At 41.5% G+C, this 19,275-nt stretch overlaps 1 long non-coding RNA gene across 1 annotated transcript in view; it reads left to right on the top strand.

The window, feature by feature from the left end:
• Window positions 1-19,275, top strand: part of LOC110840791 (uncharacterized) — a 76,382-nt gene that overhangs the window by 38,709 nt on the left and 18,398 nt on the right. Inside the window, exons 20-28 of the long non-coding RNA XR_015537320.1 lie at window positions 1,903-2,601; window positions 3,943-4,064; window positions 4,822-5,839; window positions 7,788-8,486; window positions 9,828-9,949; window positions 10,712-11,729; window positions 13,678-14,376; window positions 15,718-15,839; window positions 16,598-17,613. This is a non-coding gene — a long non-coding RNA (uncharacterized LOC110840791). The remainder of the gene's footprint in view (window positions 1-1,902; window positions 2,602-3,942; window positions 4,065-4,821; window positions 5,840-7,787; window positions 8,487-9,827; window positions 9,950-10,711; window positions 11,730-13,677; window positions 14,377-15,717; window positions 15,840-16,597; window positions 17,614-19,275) is intronic.

Raw genomic sequence — 19,275 nt, 5'->3', positions numbered from 1 at the left:
ATGGATTGTGTGTGTCTTGCTACAAGTGGTTTTCGGCGAATATTGCCGGGATTAATTTTGTTGGTTGTGTACTTTTGTGTCGTTGACTGCCAAAATGAAGTCTGACGAAGGGAAGTTCGCGTTCGTAAGTACGGTTACCAGTGGGCTTAGTTAGTCGGTGTGTTAGAGAGTCGTGCAGTACAATCCGGTGGGGACGTATGGAATAATCGTTTAAGAGTGCATCGCGCTAAGTTCATTGGGCTGTATTTTACGAAATCCTACCTGCTTTCTGGTGGTGTTTTCATAAATGATCGAAGATTTTTAGGTTATGGGGATGTTGGTTGGCCTGATTAATTGTCGCAGTTTCTGCAAATTTAGTTCCAAGAATTGTATAAACAGGGAAGATGTCGCTGCTGAATCCGCGTGACGTGTTGAGTGCCTGCATGCCAACATGACGTATGACGAGGAGAAGTGTCGTATCCGAAAGTACGGTTACCAGTGGACGCTTTCACTCGGTCTGTTGTGTTATAGATAGTCGTGTAGGTATTAAAGATTTGTGTCTGATTTTGATCTAAGCAGGGTGTTAAACGTTGGTGTTTTCAGTAACAAATCGGGTGACCGAGAGGCAATGTGCGCCATAATGTAGGCGATCTAGTGGCGAAATGTGTGTTATTTGTTTCATAGTGCTTCGTGAAAAGTTGATTGAGCTGTAGTTTACGATCCTAGGTGTTGTTCCGTGTGGTTGGTTTCATAAATTATTGGAAGGTTTTGGGTTATGGATATGTTTGGTAGTTGGTTTCTTGTAGGTGAAGTTGGTAGGCGTGTTTTCGGCTGCATTTGTTTTTTAGCTCCTGTAATTTTTAAGAGCTCGGATGTCACGGAAGTACTGTTCAGCTAGCCTATTGCTGCTTATGAGTTTACAATCTGTGGAGTGGTATTTCAGGCAGCATTTCGATCGGCAGTGCAGTGGGGTGTGCGCGGACGGGCATGTAGTTCAGCTCTGTTGTCGCTAGATGACAGCAGACGTCGTCACGGTGCGTATGTAACGATCGTTGAATATCCCTCGTTCTCCGGCGGCGGCGGGATGTGGTCGCTGTTTTTCAGACGTTGCAGTCCCTGCGTATTTCAAAATGGCGTGGACGTTCTGCCGCTGTCGACTTCTGCGGTCGGTATCCAGTGCAGAAATACAGATGTACATAATTTAAATACGAGACGTAAACATGACCTATATGTGCCAAATGCAAACTTTGCTAAATATCAGAAAGGAGTGTACTATACAGGTATCAAGTTGTTTAATAATCTTCCACCAACAGTTAAAAGTCTAAGTTATGATATAAAGGTATTGAAGCCTGCATTGAAAGATTACCTCTTTACTCACTCCTTCTATTCTGTAGATGATTTCATCTCTGCTGAAAATGTTTAATCCTTATATCCATAATGTACGAGTATGTAAAGCAAGTTTTGTATTTATATTTAAAATTTTGAGGTTTATATATATTACTTTGTAAAATTATTTTCCATACTTGTATTGCAGAATCTGAAATTTATGTACATTGATATGTGAAATACGTTCTTGTACTTGTGTTGAAAGTTCTGAAGTGTATGTATATTGTATGAATTGACATGTTGCACATCCTTTGGTTGAGGCCTAAGAAGGATCTATGGAATGTAAATAAACTCTACTCTATTTACTCTTCATATATTGCCAGGGCGTGCAAGTTAATTTGATGTTATTTGAGCGTGTTTTGAATTTATGTGCGTCATCTTTCTCCTGTGTGAATGACGTAAAGTGGGAAATATTTTGGTTGCATGGAAGGTCGGTTAGCCAGTTGATTATTGATGAGGTGTAGAGTGCGTTCGTAGTAGCAGTTACGAATGGTGTCAAATGCGGATGTTTATTTTGGTACCTTGGTTTTGTTTCAGGTAGGCGTGCCTGCAAGCATATAGGATACTTTAGCCGTTACGCAGTTTCGAGTCCATCATTACTACAGAGGTAGCAAGACTTTGCACCGGGAGCTGACATGATGGACACAATTCATCAGGCGATGCGGTTGGGATGACCCACAGACACGTAGTGGCAGCCTCAGTTTTTGTGACTTGCTTGAGGAAATGCAGTAGGTTTTTATTTAAATTTGTGTAAGAGCTTATCGCAGCGGACAAGATAGAAGTAAGTAGCTAGAGTTACAGGTTGCAATGTTGGTTATGTGGCCACCACAACACAGGTGCACACCTTAGATTCGTTGTGACAAAGTATCGGGTGTTCGTAGCATGCCTCACAAATCTACAAGGAAGACCTCGGGCCCTCGTGCGATTTCCTTGCTTTCCGAGGAGGCGTACGGTCATAGATTTAGTGGGAGTGCCTTGTCTGTCTCAAAGAGTAGTTTGAGATCAGGGGATGTGCTGAGTGGCAACTTTCTTGTGAACTGTATGTGTAGTTTGTGGGCCGGTATCACGGTGTCACGCGAAGACATGGCAGACCAATTTGTCTGAATATCAGTGTTTCAGAAGATCAGTTGTGTTGGCGATAGGGAACCAGCTTGTTTGGAGTTGGAGGTGTGAAGAACCAGAAAGAATGAAGCACCTGGAGCGTTTGTGACTTGGATAAGGAAGTGCAGTATTCGGGTATGTTAGAGAGTAGAGTGGAGTTTATTTACGTTCCATAGATCCTTCTTTGGACTAATCCAAAAAAGGAGAACCTATCATTTCATACAATATACATAAACCTCAGGACTTCATTCAATATACGTAAACTTCTGTACTTTCGACACAATAACAAGTACGTGTTTCACATATCAATGTACATAACCTGAGAATTTTAAATAGAAATACAAAAGTGACTTTACGTATAGATTATAGATATACATAAAGCTTAAGGATTTTCAGCAGAGGTGAAATAATCTGCAGAATAGAAAGAGTGAGTGAAGAGGTAACCTTTCAATGCAGGCTTGAATGAATACCTTTATAGCATAATTGTAGAGTTTTAATTGTTGGTGGAAGATCACTAAATAACTTGATACATGTATAGTACTCTCCTTTTTTTGACGTTTAGTAGGGTTAAGCATTTGGCACATAGAGGTCATGTTTACGTCTTGTATTTAAATTATGTGCATCTGTATTTCTTTTAAGATTATCCAATTTTTCCGCCACAAATTATAGCAAGCAGAGTATAAATTCACTTGGGCAAGTGGAAGTATACAAGAAACCCTGCTTTTGACACCTTCCATTATTCTAATTATTTTCTTTTGCATGTGAAAAACCTTATTACTGTCTGTTGAATTCCCCCAAAGTATTAATCCATAAGACACCACAGAGTGGAAATAAGCAAAGCAAAGTAAACTAGCTTTATAGTATCTGTTGTCATGGGTGGTATGACTGTTCTGATGGCAAGGCACGCAGAGCTTAATTTGGGAATAATATACTCAATGTGTTTCTTCCAATCTGAGGTATTGTGAACTCGTCAGCCAAGGAAATTGTTTGTTTAAACTTCCACGATTAATTTCTCAGCCAGCGGCATACACGTTGAGATTCTAATAAGAATTTGTAGAAATACTCTGGAAGCAGTGCTGTGTGATAGGTCGCAGTTGAAAATCTCTGTTCATGAAAGGTGGAAGTCGTCTAAGTGCTGCCACTCCCGTGATTTGTTACCGCTCCCTAGTACTTTACAGTATATTATTTTGAAATTCCATTGCACCGTAACCTCTCCTTTTCCACTGTACATAGTTACATGTACATTCACAACATTCTCTGGGGTGGCATGCTCACCTCGGGAGCTTACAGAGTTGTGCACGCAGACATTGTTGGTGCCCCGGCATATTCCTGCATGCAGTCCACATCCCTTCTGTACTCAGGTTTTCGGGCATGTGTATTGTGCAGTGTTGATGGATGTTGTTCCGTGCGTCGTGATGTCCCCTCGCTTGCTCTGTGTTCAGGTACTTAAAGTAGGTATTTTCATTAATGTTCTAGGACACCGGCCGTGCAGTCATCATGACCGCTACCTCCTTCAGATCCCTTTTGTGTATTCTGTTTGACAAGGCTGGGGTGAAGTACCAGAACGATATTGGCCGCGGTTAGGTGGCCTCATACAGGTGTGTAAAACCTCTGTGTTGTGTGCCTGACACAAGTTAGGGCGTTGGACCAACATTTCTCAAAGAGACAGCTATATTAATTGGCTCACAAAATGCAGCTTATATTTAGAGCTACATAACTGGATGTGAGTGAGTGTGTCTGTCTGTCTGTTCATAAGAGGCACCAGTAGAAGAAGTATGTAATCTAAATAATACAGGGTAGTGGGATATAGGTTTTTAACCAGAACAAAGTGCTCAAATCCCGCAATAAAAGTGAGTACAGATATGAAACTCCATTGTCAATAAATCACTTTACAAGTTACCAACCTTGTTGGCGTAGTAAACAAAGAATAAGGAGTAACATTTGTAGCCTTTGGAGAAAGATTCCTCGTAATTAATGTGCGAAACCAGCGCATTAAGGAAACTGTCTTCTGACTTCATATCACAAAGAATATTAAGTGGATAAATATTCAGAATATGTACCAAGTTGGAAGAGAAATACTTTTTCTGTCAAGCAACGGTAATGCTCTGACAGAGGCTGATTGCAAGTTGGATGTTTGGTCCTATGCGGTTAATCCCTGGTATGTCTATGAACAGGATTGCCCCCCCCCCCCTCAATTTCAGATTAAATATTTGAATAAGCAGCAGTCACCCATTAGAAAAATAAGTTGGCATGAGTTTGTTCCATTTCAGACGACTTTGCCTCCAATGTCTATGAAAGTGGCCTCTGAGATTCAAGATTTCATGTGTATCTTACACCTTTCCTGGTATATTGCAGCAGGAGTACACCAACACTAGACAGACTGACATCCGAAAGAAGACCACTTGTGTCCCCGATGGTTGGCCGTCCTGTTGCTCAGTGCGTACATGGAGAAGAGGACTGAATGCAGCATGTAAATTTTGTGTGCCTCTGGAGACGTGGTGCAGTAGGCTGTTATTTAACCCATTCGCAGGGGCTTGCTCTGTTGTGATAATTGTGTTTCAGGTGTGATACCAACTTAGTATGTCAATCATGTGAAATGCGTGTGTGTGTCCGTGTAAGGTGTGGATGTCTAGTTATGTGTGTAGGGTGTTCTATAGAGGGTGAGAAAAATAATAAAAATGTCGGCCGCATTCACATTGCGTTAATAAGGCACTGCTTCATAGTGTGGTGGCTAACACATGTTGGAATGAGAGAGTTTGTCATGTGTGTGTAAGGCTTTAAGTTGCAGGTACTCTTGGCTTTGGCCGCAGCTTGTCACCAGAGATGTGATTCCTCTTCCTGGAAAGAATGTGGTTTTCCCTTTAATCAGCTTCATTCCATTTCACATTCTCGGTTGAAGCTAATGCCACAGCAAGAACTTCCAAACCTCGGTCATTCTGCATCTGTTCCACAGCGGATAGTGTGTGCTCTGCAGTTTCACTCGTTTAGCAAGCGTGGTGGGTTGACTTGAGGTGCTTACTCAGATGTTGATGGTAACTTGTAGGCATGCAGTTGCTAGCGCCCACCGAGAACCTGTTCAGTGATGAAGAACTCTGGCATAGCTATACCGGACAGTTTTGATAATCATGGATGTCCGTTCTCTGACCCAAGAAGACTTTAAAAATGTGCTGACGGCGCATTACTTAGTTTGCTTTTTCTCTATGGAAATCGGTAAAAAAAAAAAGATTTCAAAGCAGGAGGTAATGGGAATATTTAGTGATCATCACCGAGAGGGAGTTTCCAAACAGTACTTATCGGGGGATGCACATTAGGAGTTGTCCCATGATTGAAACTTGTTGACTTGCCAGTGAAGTGATTGCTCTATATAAGACAGGTAAGTGCAATGAGAGTTATGGATTGTGTGTGTCTTGCTACAAGTGGTTTTCGGCGAATATTGCCGGGATTAATTTTGTTGGTTGTGTACTTTTGTGTCGTTGACTGCCAAAATGAAGTCTGACGAAGGGAAGTTCGCGTTCGTAAGTACGGTTACCAGTGGGCTTAGTTAGTCGGTGTGTTAGAGAGTCGTGCAGTACAATCCGGTGGGGACGTATGGAATAATCGTTTAAGAGTGCATCGCGCTAAGTTCATTGGGCTGTATTTTACGAAATCCTACCTGCTTTCTGGTGGTGTTTTCATAAATGATCGAAGATTTTTAGGTTATGGGGATGTTTGGTAGTTGGTTTTCTATAGGTGATGTTGGTTGGCCTGATTAATTGTCGCAGTTTCTGCAAATTTAGTTCCAAGAATTGTATAAACAGGGAAGATGTCGCTGCTGAATCCGCGTGACGTGTTGAGTGCCTGCATGCCAACATGACGTATGACGAGGAGAAGTGTCGTATCCGAAAGTACGGTTACCAGTGGACGCTTTCACTCGGTCTGTTGTGTTATAGATAGTCGTGTAGGTATTAAAGATTTGTGTCTGATTTTGATCTAAGCAGGGTGTTAAACGTTGGTGTTTTCAGTAACAAATCGGGTGACCGAGAGGCAATGTGCGCCATAATGTAGGCGATCTAGTGGCGAAATGTGTGTTATTTGTTTCATAGTGCTTCGTGAAAAGTTGATTGAGCTGTAGTTTACGATCCTAGGTGTTGTTCCGTGTGGTTGGTTTCATAAATTATTGGAAGGTTTTGGGTTATGGATATGTTTGGTAGTTGGTTTCTTGTAGGTGAAGTTGGTAGGCATGTTTTCGGCTGCATTTGTTTTTTAGCTCCTGTAATTTTTAAGAGCTCGGATGTCACGGAAGTACTGTTCAGCTAGCCTATTGCTGCTTATGAGTTTACAATCTGTGGAGTGGTATTTCAGGCAGCATTTTGATCGGCAGTGCAGTGGGGTGTGCGCGGACGGGCATGTAGTTCAGCTCTGTTGTCGCTAGATGACAGCAGACGTCGTCACGGTGCGTATGTAACGATCGTTGAATATCCCTCGTTCTCCGGCGGCGGCGGGATGTGGTCGCTGTTTTTCAGACGTTGCAGTCCCTGCGTATGACAAAATGGCGTGGACGTTCTGCCGCTGTCGACTTCTGCGGTCGGTATCCAGTGCAGAAATACAGATGTACATAATTTAAATACGAGACGTAAACATGACCTATATGTGCCAAATGCAAACTTTGCTAAATATCAGAAAGGAGTGTACTATACAGGTATCAAGTTGTTTAATAATCTTCCACCAACAGTTAAAAGTCTAAGTTATGATATAAAGGTATTGAAGCCTGCATTGAAAGATTACCTCTTTACTCACTCCTTCTATTCTGTAGATGATTTCATCTCTGCTGAAAATGTTTAATCCTTATATCCATAATGTACGAGTATGTAAAGCAAGTTTTGTATTTATATTTAAAATTTTGAGGTTTATATATATTACTTTGTAAAATTATTTTCCATACTTGTATTGCAGAATCTGAAATTTATGTACATTGATATGTGAAATACGTTCTTGTACTTGTGTTGAAAGTTCTGAAGTGTATGTATATTGTATGAATTGACATGTTGCACATCCTTTGGTTGAGGCCTAAGAAGGATCTATGGAATGTAAATAAACTCTACTCTATTTACTCTTCATATATTGCCAGGGCGTGCAAGTTAATTTGATGTTATTTGAGCGTGTTTTGAATTTATGTGCGTCATCTTTCTCCTGTGTGAATGACGTAAAGTGGGAAATATTTTGGTTGCATGGAAGGTCGGTTAGCCAGTTGATTATTGATGAGGTGTAGAGTGCGTTCGTAGTAGCAGTTACGAATGGTGTCAAATGCGGATGTTTATTTTGGTACCTTGGTTTTGTTTCAGGTAGGCGTGCCTGCAAGCATATAGGATACTTTAGCCGTTACGCAGTTTCGAGTCCATCATTACTACAGAGGTAGCAAGACTTTGCACCGGGAGCTGACATGATGGACACAATTCATCAGGCGATGCGGTTGGGATGACCCACAGACACGTAGTGGCAGCCTCAGTTTTTGTGACTTGCTTGAGGAAATGCAGTAGGTTTTTATTTAAATTTGTGTAAGAGCTTATCGCAGCGGACAAGATAGAAGTAAGTAGCTAGAGTTACAGGTTGCAATGTTGGTTATGTGGCCACCACAACACAGGTGCACACCTTAGATTCGTTGTGACAAAGTATCGGGTGTTCGTAGCATGCCTCACAAATCTACAAGGAAGACCTCGGGCCCTCGTGCGATTTCCTTGCTTTCCGAGGAGGCGTACGGTCATAGATTTAGTGGGAGTGCCTTGTCTGTCTCAAAGAGTAGTTTGAGATCAGGGGATGTGCTGAGTGGCAACTTTCTTATGAACTGTATGTGTAGTTTGTGGGCCGGTATCACGGTGTCACGCGAAGACATGGCAGACCAATTTGTCTGAATATCAGTGTTTCAGAAGATCAGTTGTGTTGGCGATAGGGAACCAGCTTGTTTGGAGTTGGAGGTGTGAAGAACCAGAAAGAATGAAGCACCTGGAGCGTTTGTGACTTGGATAAGGAAGTGCAGTATTCGGGTATGTTAGAGAGTAGAGTGGAGTTTATTTACGTTCCATAGATCCTTCTTTGGACTAATCCAAAAAAGGAGAACCTATCATTTCATACAATATACATAAACCTCAGGACTTCATTCAATATACGTAAACTTCTGTACTTTCGACACAATAACAAGTACGTGTTTCACATATCAATGTACATAACCTGAGAATTTTAAATAGAAATACAAAAGTGACTTTACATATAGATTATAGATATACATAAAGCTTAAGGATTTTCAGCAGAGGTGAAATAATCTGCAGAATAGAAAGAGTGAGTGAAGAGGTAACCTTTCAATGCAGGCTTGAATGAATACCTTTATAGCATAATTGTAGAGTTTTAATTGTTGGTGGAAGATCACTAAATAACTTGATACATGTATAGTACTCTCCTTTTTTTGACGTTTAGTAGGGTTAAGCATTTGGCACATAGAGGTCATGTTTACGTCTTGTATTTAAATTATGTGCATCTGTATTTCTTTTAAGATTATCCAATTTTTCCGCCACAAATTATAGCAAGCAGAGTATAAATTCACTTGGGCAAGTGGAAGTATACAAGAAACCCTGCTTTTGACACCTTCCATTATTCTAATTATTTTCTTTTGCATGTGAAAAACCTTATTACTGTCTGTTGAATTCCCCCAAAGTATTAATCCATAAGACACCACAGAGTGGAAATAAGCAAAGCAAAGTAAACTAGCTTTATAGTATCTGTTGTCATGGGTGGTATGACTGTTCTGATGGCAAGGCACGCAGAGCTTAATTTGGGAATAATATACTCAATGTGTTTCTTCCAATCTGAGGTATTGTGAACTCGTCAGCCAAGGAAATTGTTTGTTTAAACTTCCACGATTAATTTCTCAGCCAGCGGCATACACGTTGAGATTCTAATAAGAATTTGTAGAAATACTCTGGAAGCAGTGCTGTGTGATAGGTCGCAGTTGAAAATCTCTGTTCATGAAAGGTGGAAGTCGTCTAAGTGCTGCCACTCCCGTGATTTGTTACCGCTCCCTAGTACTTTACAGTATATTATTTTGAAATTCCATTGCACCGTAACCTCTCCTTTTCCACTGTACATAGTTACATGTACATTCACAACATTCTCTGGGGTGGCATGCTCACCTCGGGAGCTTACAGAGTTGTGCACGCAGACATTGTTGGTGCCCCGGCATATTCCTGCATGCAGTCCACATCCCTTCTGTACTCAGGTTTTCGGGCATGTGTATTGTGCAGTGTTGATGGATGTTGTTCCGTGCGTCGTGATGTCCCCTCGCTTGCTCTGTGTTCAGGTACTTAAAGTAGGTATTTTCATTAATGTTCTAGGACACCGGCCGTGCAGTCATCATGACCGCTACCTCCTTCAGATCCCTTTTGTGTATTCTGTTTGACAAGGCTGGGGTGAAGTACCAGAACGATATTGGCCGCGGTTAGGTGGCCTCATACAGGTGTGTAAAACCTCTGTGTTGTGTGCCTGACACAAGTTAGGGCGTTGGACCAACATTTCTCAAAGAGACAGCTATATTAATTGGCTCACAAAATGCAGCTTATATTTAGAGCTACATAACTGGATGTGAGTGAGTGTGTCTGTCTGTCTGTTCATAAGAGGCACCAGTAGAAGAAGTATGTAATCTAAATAATACAGGGTAGTGGGATATAGGTTTTTAACCAGAACAAAGTGCTCAAATCCCGCAATAAAAGTGAGTACAGATATGAAACTCCATTGTCAATAAATCACTTTACAAGTTACCAACCTTGTTGGCGTAGTAAACAAAGAATAAGGAGTAACATTTGTAGCCTTTGGAGAAAGATTCCTCGTAATTAATGTGCGAAACCAGCGCATTAAGGAAACTGTCTTCTGACTTCATATCACAAAGAATATTAAGTGGATAAATATTCAGAATATGTACCAAGTTGGAAGAGAAATACTTTTTCTGTCAAGCAACGGTAATGCTCTGACAGAGGCTGATTGCAAGTTGGATGTTTGGTCCTATGCGGTTAATCCCTGGTATGTCTATGAACAGGATTGCCCCCCCCCCCCCCCCCTCAATTTCAGATTAAATATTTGAATAAGCAGCAGTCACCCATTAGAAAAATAAGTTGGCATGAGTTTGTTCCATTTCAGACGACTTTGCCTCCAATGTCTATGAAAGTGGCCTCTGAGATTCAAGATTTCATGTGTATCTTACACCTTTCCTGGTATATTGCAGCAGGAGTACACCAACACTAGACAGACTGACATCCGAAAGAAGACCACTTGTGTCCCCGATGGTTGGCCGTCCTGTTGCTCAGTGCGTACATGGAGAAGAGGACTGAATGCAGCATGTAAATTTTGTGTGCCTCTGGAGACGTGGTGCAGTAGGCTGTTATTTAACCCATTCGCAGGGGCTTGCTCTGTTGTGATAATTGTGTTTCAGGTGTGATACCAACTTAGTATGTCAATCATGTGAAATGCGTGTGTGTGTCCGTGTAAGGTGTGGATGTCTAGTTATGTGTGTAGGGTGTTCTATAGAGGGTGAGAAAAATAATAAAAATGTCGGCCGCATTCACATTGCGTTAATAAGGCACTGCTTCATAGTGTGGTGGCTAACACATGTTGGAATGAGAGAGTTTGTCATGTGTGTGTAAGGCTTTAAGTTGCAGGTACTCTTGGCTTTGGCCGCAGCTTGTCACCAGAGATGTGATTCCTCTTCCTGGAAAGAATGTGGTTTTCCCTTTAATCAGCTTCATTCCATTTCACATTCTCGGTTGAAGCTAATGCCACAGCAAGAACTTCCAAACCTCGGTCATTCTGCATCTGTTCCACAGCGGATAGTGTGTGCTCTGCAGTTTCACTCGTTTAGCAAGCGTGGTGGGTTGACTTGAGGTGCTTACTCAGATGTTGATGGTAACTTGTAGGCATGCAGTTGCTAGCTCCCACCGAGAACCTGTTCAGTGATGAAGAACTCTGGCATAGCTATACCGGACAGTTTTGATAATCATGGATGTCCGTTCTCTGACCCAAGAAGACTTTAAAAATGTGCTGACGGCGCATTACTTAGTTTGCTTTTTCTCTATGGAAATCGGTAAAAAAAAAAAGATTTCAAAGCAGGAGGTAATGGGAATATTTAGTGATCATCACCGAGAGGGAGTTTCCAAACAGTACTTATCGGGGGATGCACATTAGGAGTTGTCCCATGATTGAAACTTGTTGACTTGCCAGTGAAGTGATTGCTCTATATAAGACAGGTAAGTGCAATGAGAGTTATGGATTGTGTGTGTCTTGCTACAAGTGGTTTTCGGCGAATATTGCCGGGATTAATTTTGTTGGTTGTGTACTTTTGTGTCGTTGACTGCCAAAATGAAGTCTGACGAAGGGAAGTTCGCGTTCGTAAGTACGGTTACCAGTGGGCTTAGTTAGTCGGTGTGTTAGAGAGTCGTGCAGTACAATCCGGTGGGGACGTATGGAATAATCGTTTAAGAGTGCATCGCGCTAAGTTCATTGGGCTGTATTTTACGAAATCCTACCTGCTTTCTGGTGGTGTTTTCATAAATGATCGAAGATTTTTAGGTTATGGGGATGTTTGGTAGTTGGTTTTCTATAGGTGATGTTGGTTGGCCTGATTAATTGTCGCAGTTTCTGCAAATTTAGTTCCAAGAATTGTATAAACAGGGAAGATGTCGCTGCTGAATCCGCGTGACGTGTTGAGTGCCTGCATGCCAACATGACGTATGACGAGGAGAAGTGTCGTATCCGAAAGTACGGTTACCAGTGGACGCTTTCACTCGGTCTGTTGTGTTATAGATAGTCGTGTAGGTATTAAAGATTTGTGTCTGATTTTGATCTAAGCAGGGTGTTAAACGTTGGTGTTTTCAGTAACAAATCGGGTGACCGAGAGGCAATGTGCGCCATAATGTAGGCGATCTAGTGGCGAAATGTGTGTTATTTGTTTCATAGTGCTTCGTGAAAAGTTGATTGAGCTGTAGTTTACGATCCTAGGTGTTGTTCCGTGTGGTTGGTTTCATAAATTATTGGAAGGTTTTGGGTTATGGATATGTTTGGTAGTTGGTTTCTTGTAGGTGAAGTTGGTAGGCGTGTTTTCGGCTGCATTTGTTTTTTAGCTCCTGTAATTTTTAAGAGCTCGGATGTCACGGAAGTACTGTTCAGCTAGCCTATTGCTGCTTATGAGTTTACAATCTGTGGAGTGGTATTTCAGGCAGCATTTCGATCGGCAGTGCAGTGGGGTGTGCGCGGACGGGCATGTAGTTCAGCTCTGTTGTCGCTAGATGACAGCAGACGTCGTCACGGTGCGTATGTAACGATCGTTGAATATCCCTCGTTCTCCGGCGGCGGCGGGATGTGGTCGCTGTTTTTCAGACGTTGCAGTCCCTGCGTATTTCAAAATGGCGTGGACGTTCTGCCGCTGTCGACTTCTGCGGTCGGTATCCAGTGCAGAAATACAGATGTACATAATTTAAATACGAGACGTAAACATGACCTATATGTGCCAAATGCAAACTTTGCTAAATATCAGAAAGGAGTGTACTATACAGGTATCAAGTTGTTTAATAATCTTCCACCAACAGTTAAAAGTCTAAGTTATGATATAAAGGTATTGAAGCCTGCATTGAAAGATTACCTCTTTACTCACTCCTTCTATTCTGTAGATGATTTCATCTCTGCTGAAAATGTTTAATCCTTATATCCATAATGTACGAGTATGTAAAGCAAGTTTTGTATTTATATTTAAAATTTTGAGGTTTATATATATTACTTTGTAAAATTATTTTCCATACTTGTATTGCAGAATCTGAAATTTATGTACATTGATATGTGAAATACGTTCTTGTACTTGTGTTGAAAGTTCTGAAGTGTATGTATATTGTATGAATTGACATGTTGCACATCCTTTGGTTGAGGCCTAAGAAGGATCTATGGAATGTAAATAAACTCTACTCTATTTACTCTTCATATATTGCCAGGGCGTGCAAGTTAATTTGATGTTATTTGAGCGTGTTTTGAATTTATGTGCGTCATCTTTCTCCTGTGTGAATGACGTAAAGTGGGAAATATTTTGGTTGCATGGAAGGTCGGTTAGCCAGTTGATTATTGATGAGGTGTAGAGTGCGTTCGTAGTAGCAGTTACGAATGGTGTCAAATGCGGATGTTTATTTTGGTACCTTGGTTTTGTTTCAGGTAGGCGTGCCTGCAAGCATATAGGATACTTTAGCCGTTACGCAGTTTCGAGTCCATCATTACTACAGAGGTAGCAAGACTTTGCACCGGGAGCTGACATGATGGACACAATTCATCAGGCGATGCGGTTGGGATGACCCACAGACACGTAGTGGCAGCCTCAGTTTTTGTGACTTGCTTGAGGAAATGCAGTAGGTTTTTATTTAAATTTGTGTAAGAGCTTATCGCAGCGGACAAGATAGAAGTAAGTAGCTAGAGTTACAGGTTGCAATGTTGGTTATGTGGCCACCACAACACAGGTGCACACCTTAGATTCGTTGTGACAAAGTATCGGGTGTTCGTAGCATGCCTCACAAATCTACAAGGAAGACCTCGGGCCCTCGTGCGATTTCCTTGCTTTCCGAGGAGGCGTACGGTCATAGATTTAGTGGGAGTGCCTTGTCTGTCTCAAAGAGTAGTTTGAGATCAGGGGATGTGCTTAGTGGCAACTTTCTTGTGAACTGTATGTGTAGTTTGTGGGCCGGTATCACGGTGTCACGCGAAGACATGGCAGACCAATTTGTCTGAATATCAGTGTTTCAGAAGATCAGTTGTGTTGGCGATAGGGAACCAGCTTGTTTGGAGTTGGAGGTGTGAAGAACCAGAAAGAATGAAGCACCTGGAGCGTTTGTGACTTGGATAAGGAAGTGCAGTATTCGGGTATGTTAGAGAGTAGAGTGGAGTTTATTTACGTTCCATAGATCCTTCTTTGGACTAATCCAAAAAAGGAGAACCTATCATTTCATACAATATACATAAACCTCAGGACTTCATTCAATATACGTAAACTTCTGTACTTTCGACACAATAACAAGTACGTGTTTCACATATCAATGTACATAACCTGAGAATTTTAAATAGAAATACAAAAGTGACTTTACGTATAGATTATAGATATACATAAAGCTTAAGGATTTTCAGCAGAGGTGAAATAATCTGCAGAATAGAAAGAGTGAGTGAAGAGGTAACCTTTCAATGCAGGCTTGAATGAATACCTTTATAGCATAATTGTAGAGTTTTAATTGTTGGTGGAAGATCACTAAATAACTTGATACATGTATAGTACTCTCCTTTTTTTGACGTTTAGTAGGGTTAAGCATTTGGCACATAGAGGTCATGTTTACGTCTTGTATTTAAATTATGTGCATCTGTATTTCTTTTAAGATTATCCAATTTTTCCGCCACAAATTATAGCAAGCAGAGTATAAATTCACTTGGGCAAGTGGAAGTATACAAGAAACCCTGCTTTTGACACCTTCCATTATTCTAATTATTTTCTTTTGCATGTGAAAAACCTTATTACTGTCTGTTGAATTCCCCCAAAGTATTAATCCATAAGACACCACAGAGTGGAAATAAGCAAAGCAAAGTAAACTAGCTTTATAGTATCTGTTGTCATGGGTGGTATGACTGTTCTGATGGCAAGGCACGCAGAGCTTAATTTGGGAATAATATACTCAATGTGTTTCTTCCAATCTGAGGTATTGTGAACTCGTCAGCCAAGGAAATTGTTTGTTTAAACTTCCACGATTAATTTCTCAGCCAGCGGCATACACGTTGAGATTCTAATAAGAATTTGTAGAAATACTCTGGAAGCAGTGCTGTGTGATAGGTCGCAGTTGAAAATCTCTGTTCATGAAAGGTGGAAGTCGTCTAAGTGCTGCCACTCCCGTGATTTGTTACCGCTCCCTAGTACTTTACAGTATATTATTTTGAAATTCCATTGCACCGTAACCTCTCCTTTTCCACTGTACATAGTTACATGTACATTCACAACATTCTCTGGGGTGGCATGCTCACCTCGGGAGCTTACAGAGTTGTGCACGCAGACATTGTTGGTGCCCCGGCATATTCCTGCATGCAGTCCACATCCCTTCTGTACTCAGGTTTTCGGGCATGTGTATTGTGCAGTGTTGATGGATGTTGTTCCGTGCGTCGTGATGTCCCCTCGCTTGCTCTGTGTTCAGGTACTTAAAGTAGGTATTTTCATTAATGTTCTAGGACACCGGCCGTGCAGTCATCATGACCGCTACCTCCTTCAGATCCCTTTTGTGTATTCTGTTTGACAAGGCTGGGGTGAAGTACCAGAACGATATTGGCCGCGGTTAGGTGGCCTCATACAGGTGTGTAAAACCTCTGTGTTGTGTGCCTGACACAAGTTAGGGCGTTGGACCAACATTTCTCAAAGAGACAGCTATATTAATTGGCTCACAAAATGCAGCTTATATTTAGAGCTACATAACTGGATGTGAGTGAGTGTGTCTGTCTGTCTGTTCATAAGAGGCACCAGTAGAAGAAGTATGTAATCTAAATAATACAGGGTAGTGGGATATAGGTTTTTAACCAGAACAAAGTGCTCAAATCCCGCAATAAAAGTGAGTACAGATATGAAACTCCATTGTCAATAAATCACTTTACAAGTTACCAACCTTGTTGGCGTAGTAAACAAAGAATAAGGAGTAACATTTGTAGCCTTTGGAGAAAGATTCCTCGTAATTAATGTGCGAAACCAGCGCATTAAGGAAACTGTCTTCTGACTTCATATCACAAAGAATATTAAGTGGATAAATATTCAGAATATGTACCAAGTTGGAAGAGAAATACTTTTTCTGTCAAGCAACGGTAATGCTCTGACAGAGGCTGATTGCAAGTTGGATGTTTGGTCCTATGCGGTTAATCCCTGGTATGTCTATGAACAGGATTGCCCCCCCCCCCCCTCAATTTCAGATTAAATATTTGAATAAGCAGCAGTCACCCATTAGAAAAATAAGTTGGCATGAGTTTGTTCCATTTCAGACGACTTTGCCTCCAATGTCTATGAAAGTGGCCTCTGAGATTCAAGATTTCATGTGTATCTTACACCTTTCCTGGTATATTGCAGCAGGAGTACACCAACACTAGACAGACTGACATCCGAAAGAAGACCACTTGTGTCCCCGATGGTTGGCCGTCCTGTTGCTCAGTGCGTACATGGAGAAGAGGACTGAATGCAGCATGTAAATTTTGTGTGCCTCTGGAGACGTGGTGCAGTAGGCTGTTATTTAACCCATTCGCAGGGGCTTGCTCTGTTGTGATAATTGTGTTTCAGGTGTGATACCAACTTAGTATGTCAATCATGTGAAATGCGTGTGTGTGTCCGTGTAAGGTGTGGATGTCTAGTTATGTGTGTAGGGTGTTCTATAGAGGGTGAGAAAAATAATAAAAATGTCGGCCGCATTCACATTGCGTTAATAAGGCACTGCTTCATAGTGTGGTGGCTAACACATGTTGGAATGAGAGAGTTTGTCATGTGTGTGTAAGGCTTTAAGTTGCAGGTACTCTTGGCTTTGGCCGCAGCTTGTCACCAGAGATGTGATTCCTCTTCCTGGAAAGAATGTGGTTTTCCCTTTAATCAGCTTCATTCCATTTCACATTCTCGGTTGAAGCTAATGCCACAGCAAGAACTTCCAAACCTCGGTCATTCTGCATCTGTTCCACAGCGGATAGTGTGTGCTCTGCAGTTTCACTCGTTTAGCAAGCGTGGTGGGTTGACTTGAGGTGCTTACTCAGATGTTGATGGTAACTTGTAGGCATGCAGTTGCTAGCGCCCACCGAGAACCTGTTCAGTGATGAAGAACTCTGGCATAGCTATACCGGACAGTTTTGATAATCATGGATGTCCGTTCTCTGACCCAAGAAGACTTTAAAAATGTGCTGACGGCGCATTACTTAGTTTGCTTTTTCTCTATGGAAATCGGTAAAAAAAAAGATTTCAAAGCAGGAGGTAATGGGAATATTTAGTGATCATCACCGAGAGGGAGTTTCCAAACAGTACTTATCGGGGGATGCACATTAGGAGTTGTCCCATGATTGAAACTTGTTGACTTGCCAGTGAAGTGATTGCTCTATATAAGACAGGTAAGTGCAATGAGAGTTATGGATTGTGTGTGTCTTGCTACAAGTGGTTTTCGGCGAATATTGCCGGGATTAATTTTGTTGGTTGTGTACTTTTGTGTCGTTGACTGCCAAAATGAAGTCTGACGAAGGGAAGTTCGCGTTCGTAAGTACGGTTACCAGTGGGCTTAGTTAGTCGGTGTGTTAGAGAGTCGTGCAGTACAATCCGGTGGGGACGTATGGAATAATCGTTTAAGAGTGCATCGCGCTAAGTTCATTGGGTTGTATTTTACGAAATCCTACCTGCTTTCTGGTGGTGTTTTCATAAATGATCGAAGATTTTTAGGTTATGGGGATGTTTGGTAGTTGGTTTTCTATAGGTGATGTTGGTTGGCCTGATTAATTGTCGCAGTTTCTGCAAATTTAGTTCCAAGAATTGTATAAACAGGGAAGATGTCGCTGCTGAATCCGCGTGACGTGTTGAGTGCCTGCATGCCAACATGACGTATGACGAGGAGAAGTGTCGTATCCGAAAGTACGGTTACCAGTGGACGCTTTCACTCGGTCTGTTGTGTTATAGATAGTCGTGTAGGTATTAAAGATTTGTGTCTGATTTTGATCTAAGCAGGGTGTTAAACGTTGGTGTTTTCAGTAACAAATCGGGTGACCGAGAGGCAATGTGCGCCATAATGTAGGCGATCTAGTGGCGAAATGTGTGTTATTTGTTTCATAGTGCTTCGTGAAAAGTTGATTGAGCTGTAGTTTACGATCCTAGGTGTTGTTCCGTGTGGTTGGTTTCATAAATTATTGGAAGGTTTTGGGTTATGGATATGTTTGGTAGTTGGTTTCTTGTAGGTGAAGTTGGTAGGCGTGTTTTCGGCTGCATTTGTTTTTTAGCTCCTGTAATTTTTAAGAGCTCGGATGTCACGGAAGTACTGTTCAGCTAGCCTATTGCTGCTTATGAGTTTACAATCTGTGGAGTGGTATTTCAGGCAGCATTTCGATCGGCAGTGCAGTGGGGTGTGCGCGGACGGGCATGTAGTTCAGCTCTGTTGTCGCTGGATGACAGCAGACGTCGTCACGGTGCGTATGTAACGATCGTTGAATATCCCTCGTTCTCCGGCGGCGGCGGGATGTGGTCGCTGTTTTTCAGACGTTGCAGTCCCTGCGTATGACAAAATGGCGTGGACGTTCTGCCGCTGTCGACTTCTGCGGTCGGTATCCAGTGCAGAAATACAGATGTACATAATTTAAATACGAGACGTAAACATGACCTATATGTGCCAAATGCAAACTTTGCTAAATATCAGAAAGGAGTGTACTATACAGGTATCAAGTTGTTTAATAATCTTCCACCAACAGTTAAAAGTCTAAGTTATGATATAAAGGTATTGAAGCCTGCATTGAAAGATTACCTCTTTACTCACTCCTTCTATTCTGTAGATGATTTCATCTCTGCTGAAAATGTTTAATCCTTATATCCATAATGTACGAGTATGTAAAGCAAGTTTTGTATTTATATTTAAAATTTTGAGGTTTATTTATATTACTTTGTAAAATTATTTTCCATACTTGTATTGCAGAATCTGAAATTTATGTACATTGATATGTGAAATACGTTCTTGTACTTGTGTTGAAAGTTCTGAAGTGTATGTATATTGTATGAATTGACATGTTGCACATCCT

This window comes from Zootermopsis nevadensis, unplaced genomic scaffold (assembly GCF_977971745.1).
Source record: "Zootermopsis nevadensis isolate Lab colony 2312 unplaced genomic scaffold, Znev_1.0 Znev_ptg000027l, whole genome shotgun sequence".
In the NCBI taxonomy this organism is placed as follows: Eukaryota; Metazoa; Arthropoda; class Insecta; order Blattodea; family Termopsidae; genus Zootermopsis; species Zootermopsis nevadensis.
Note: the sequence above shows the minus strand (reverse complement) of the source record. Positions and strands in the feature narration are given on the sequence as shown.